This window comes from Salvelinus sp. IW2-2015, linkage group LG6.1, assembly GCF_002910315.2.
Source record: "Salvelinus sp. IW2-2015 linkage group LG6.1, ASM291031v2, whole genome shotgun sequence".
Taxonomy (NCBI): Eukaryota; Metazoa; Chordata; class Actinopteri; order Salmoniformes; family Salmonidae; genus Salvelinus; species Salvelinus sp. IW2-2015.
In genome coordinates this window covers 6,919,791-6,924,589 of record NC_036845.1, presented here as the reverse complement: position 1 = coordinate 6,924,589, position 4,799 = coordinate 6,919,791, and the positions used below count along the sequence as shown (strand labels likewise).

The 4,799-nt window shown below is 43.2% G+C and overlaps 1 protein-coding gene across 3 annotated transcripts in view; it reads left to right on the top strand.

Annotated features, from left to right (window-relative positions):
- Nucleotides 1–4,799, top strand: part of LOC111964950 (regulating synaptic membrane exocytosis protein 4-like) — an 85,247-nt gene that overhangs the window by 43,917 nt on the left and 36,531 nt on the right. The gene's annotated exons all lie outside the window — the stretch shown is intronic.

Genomic DNA, 4,799 nt, shown 5'->3' with positions numbered 1-4,799 from the left:
CACAGTCTTGTACAGCTAACCTTGTGGAGACATACAATTCAGTCCCATTCAAAATCCTATTTTCCCTAACCCCTAACCCTAACCCTAATCCTAACCCGTACTCTACCCTAACCCTAACCCTAACCTTAACCCTAACCCTAACCCAAAACCTAAACTTTATCCTAACCCTAAACCTAACCCTAGCTCCTAACCCTAAACCCTTACAACTAACCCTAGCTCCAACCTTATGTCCAGGGAGTGAACTAAGCTAAGGAGACTAGACGGTTGCCAGGGGTGTCCAGGGAGTGAACTAAGCTAAGGGGACTAGACGGTTGCCAGGGGTGTCCAGGGAGTGAACTAAGCTAAGGGGACTAGACGGTTGCCACGGGTGTCAAGGAAGTGAACTAAGCTAAGGGGACTAGACGGTTGCCAGGGGTGTCCAGGAAGTGAACTAAGCTAAGGGGACTAGACGGTTGCCAGGGGTGTCAAGGAAGTGAACTAAGCTAAGGGGACTAGACGGTTGCCACGGGTGTCAAGGAAGTTAAATACACACACCTCCTTCTTCTCCATTTAATCCATTATTGTTACCTTGATAACTGCTCATTCTTGTGAGTTAAAGTAAAGACTACTACATTGAAGGACAAATCTGTCTTTAACAATAAGGTAGAGTTGCACCCCCTCGAAGATGGATAAACAACTCTACACTTAAACTCAAGGGAAGCTGTACAGAGAAATGATGAAACAAGGCATATCTCAGTATATCCTGTTCTTATTCCCCATAAGCCTCCCTGAACACCTCAGTCACTCAACGTTGAGACTCAGCCGTCTATCTGTGTGTCTGTGGCTCATGTAGATAGGAGGAGAGGAGGAAGCACGCAAACGCTCTGACCTGGAGCACGGTTTCCATAGAAACCAATTATTTCTGCATCACCTCAGTTTTAGCGCCGCTCTTTCTGCAAGAGTATCTAGATCACACAGTAGAGGCTGCTGAGGAGGGGAGAAGGTTTATCTTTCCTGAGATGACCATATCTGACATCCATCATTCATCAACCGGTTGTCAAGGTGCCTGTCAGTCACTGTCAGTTCAGTGACTGAAGTTATTTACAGTTATCTTGAATTAGTATTAATCATTTGAAAAGCTGTTTTGAGAAAAAAATGATCCTTTCAATAATATGTTTAAACTTCAGTTCAAGCATTTTCATGCTTTTGATAAAGTATTTTAGTCTAAATCAGAAATGTGCAGAGGCTGTGCTATTTTTACCTAAGAACAGACCTACGTTGAACATGCATTAAAATGCTGCTCAGTGCCTCGGATAGGAGCCAACCAGACTAAATCCTGTTGGCCCGTGAACACACAGAAATACTTGTGCAGCTCTTGTTTTAGCTGAGGGAACATCTTGGCCTAGATGAAAATGAAACACACAGCAACAATCTGCATGACAAGGAAGGAACACAGTGTTGGTTTGTTGGGTTAGCTGGGGTTGAAACCAGTCCCTCCAGTCTCTGGAGAGGCTCAGTGTTCCAAGCTGCTCTACTCCTAGCACTGTGGACAGACCCTGACACAAGACTCAGCAATGAGCTAAGGAGGAGGAGGAGGATGTGGGGGAGGGGGAGGAGTGGTAGAAGGCCATCCATAACATTAGATGGGAGATTTTGGTATATCTTTGAGGCAAGCTATGGCTCTCATAGACCATCACCTGAACTGAGGACTCAGATAAACTGCAGCCATGTATAGCCTTGTTGAAGGTCTGTCTGTCTGGCATGTAGGATGAAGCCAGGCAATAGAAATGCTGCTTACATAATCATATCGATGGGATCAATACAGGAATCATATTGATTCAATTGATCTCACATTAATATTTGACTATGTACAGTATAAGAGCAGCCCACAACTTCACTGATGTCATTTTGTGTCAGTAGATTAAACAACACCACCACAGTGGAGATAAAAAGCATATGTGAAAATGCCAAATAAAACCCACTGCGTTTGTTGCCCTTGAAGTCACTTCTTCAAGGGTTCTGAGGTGCTTTAATGGAGACTAATACATAACCCTCTATGTAATCCACGACAGAGCAGCTCTCACTAACACCACTTACTATCATAAACAATGGGCTTTATGAGGTGTGCTTGTAATTTCCATCTGAGCTACTTAGCAACCCTTACCCTCCTCTAGTGAGACTGTAGGCAGTGCCAACCATGACCATGCAAGACAACACAGGGTGGCAAAGTTAAACAAGGCTGGATTCCAATAGAGCATTCCAGATTTTAATTTCGAAGAGAAGATTTTCCTCTGATATGGTTTTAGCTAGTTATAATTAGTATTCTATTGCAACAGGTAACTCCTACATTCACCTGTTGGCAAACTAATGAATAATACAAATACAGAGAGGAGCTGACAGCCTAGGAAGCTTGGATAAATGCTCCGTCATCTGCCTAGTTCATGGAAAAAGTGGAGAGAGAATAGTGTAGGCTAGATCTCATTCACCTCCTCTCTGACTGGCCACATGCATCCACTGAGCTCAATAGTAAACGTTTTGCTGGCACTGTACTGCATTCAGACTGAGATGAATGGGGGTTAGGCCAGGTAACTTTCCAGAAGTAGTATCATGTGTACTTTGTCAGTATCATAACAGCAGTTACATTTGAAGTCGGAAGTTTACATACACCTTAGCCAAATACATTTAAACTCAGTCTTTCACAATTCCTGACATTTAATCCTAGTAAATTTCCCTGTTTTAGGTCAGTTAGGATCACCACTTTATTTTAAGAATGTGAAATGTCAGAATAATAGTAGAGAGAATTATTTATTTCAGCTTTTATTTCTTTCATCACATTCCCAGTGGGTCAGAAGAGACGGGAAGAAAGGAAGAGAAGAAGACAGAGAGAGACAGAAAGAAGAGACAACAAAAAGAGAGGAGGAGAGAACGAGAGAGAAGAAAGGTGAGTTGGTTTTCTCCTCTGGCAGCGTGAGGTCAGCCAGGTTGATTCATCTTGGCAGGTGGGCCCTGTTTCCCTGGTCTGACCTTTCAGGTCTTTGCGCCACATTCACAGTCATTAGAAGGACGCCAGTGGGGGTTTTTGTCGTGACAGACCGGAGTGAACGGAGGCCAGTTAGGTTAGAGGGTGATCATAGTGTTACACATGATAATCTTCCTCTCTCCACCTCTATCTCCATGATCATCTCTGAGAGGCGGTTCAGAAGGTCACGAATGGAACTCTGTGTGAACACACTGATCCAAAAGCGTGGATTGTCTGTTTTAAAGCCATTTCGCAATATACAAGTTTGTGAGTAGTAGGAAGTAGTTTACATACACTTAGCGTTGGCTTGGGAATATTAAAACCTTCTTTTTTCAAACACTCCCACAAATCTCTTTTAACAAACTATAGTTTGGCAAGGTCGGTATCTTTAGGACGATCTACCTTTAGGTGGCATGACACAAGATCATTTTTTCCATCACAATTCTTGATTTACAGGACAGGATTATTCACTCAATAATTCACTGTATCACATTCCCAGCTGGTTCAGAAGTTACATACACTAAATTACTGTGCCTTTTTAACAGCTCTTGGAAAATTCCCAGAAAATGATGGTTCATGGCTTTATAAGCTGTCTGGATAGCTAAGTTGATATCATTTGAGTCAATTGGAGGATGTTACCTGTGGATGTATTTTCAAGACCTTCAAAACTCAGTGCCCCATAGCTTTGCTTGACATTATAAATCATGGGTAAAAGATCTAAAGAATCAGCCAACGTCCTCAGACAAAGAAAATGTTATATATTAGACTACAAGTCTGGTTTCATCCATTGGGAGGCAATTTCCCAAATGTCTGAAGTACCACGTCATCTGTACCAACAATAGTATGCAAGTATTAGACACCGATGGGTCCACGCTGCCTGTTATACCAAGGCAGATGCGTTCCTGTCTCCTAGAGTATGAACGTACGTCTTATGGTGCAAACAGTGCAAATCAAATCCAGAACACAGAAAAGGACAGTGTTGAAGTTGCTGGACGGAAACAGGTACAAAAAGTATCTATATCCACATGTAAAACCGAGTCTCTAATCGACCTCACCTGAAAGGCCGCTCATCTAGGAAGGACATGCCCACTGCGCTCCAAAACCGCCATAAAAAGGCAACCAGAGACTACGCGTTCCAAGCTGCCACCATGGAGGACAAAGATTGACGTTTGCTTGGCAGAAAGTCCTCTGGTCTGATGAAACAACAAATAAAACGATTGTTGGCCATAATGGAACCATCGTTTATGTTGGAGGGAAAAAGGGGAGGCTTGCAAGCCGAAGAACGCCATCCCAACGCGTGAAGCACGGGTTGGTGGCCGCATCATGTTGTGGGGTTGCTTTGCTGCAGGAGGGACTGGTGCACTTCACAAAATAGATGGCATCCATGAGGAGGGATGATTATGTGGATATATTGAAGCTACATCTTCAAGACATCACAGTCAGGAAGTTAAAGCTGATCGCAAATGGTCTTCCAAATGGACAATGACCCCAAGCATACTTCCAAAGTTGTGGCAAAATGGCTTAAGGACCAAACAAAGTGTATTGGAGGTGCCATACACAAAGCCCTGACCTCAATTCTATAGAGAAATTTTGTGGCAGAACTGAAAAAAGCGTGTGTGAGCAAGGAGGCCTACAAACCTGACTCCGTTACACCAGCTCTGTCCGGAGGAATGGCCAAAATCACCCAACTTATTTTTGGGAAGCTTGTGGAAGTCTACCACGAAACGTTTTTGACCCAAGTTAACAACCATTTAAAGGCAATTGCTACCAAATACTAATTGAGTGTATTTTAACTTCTGAC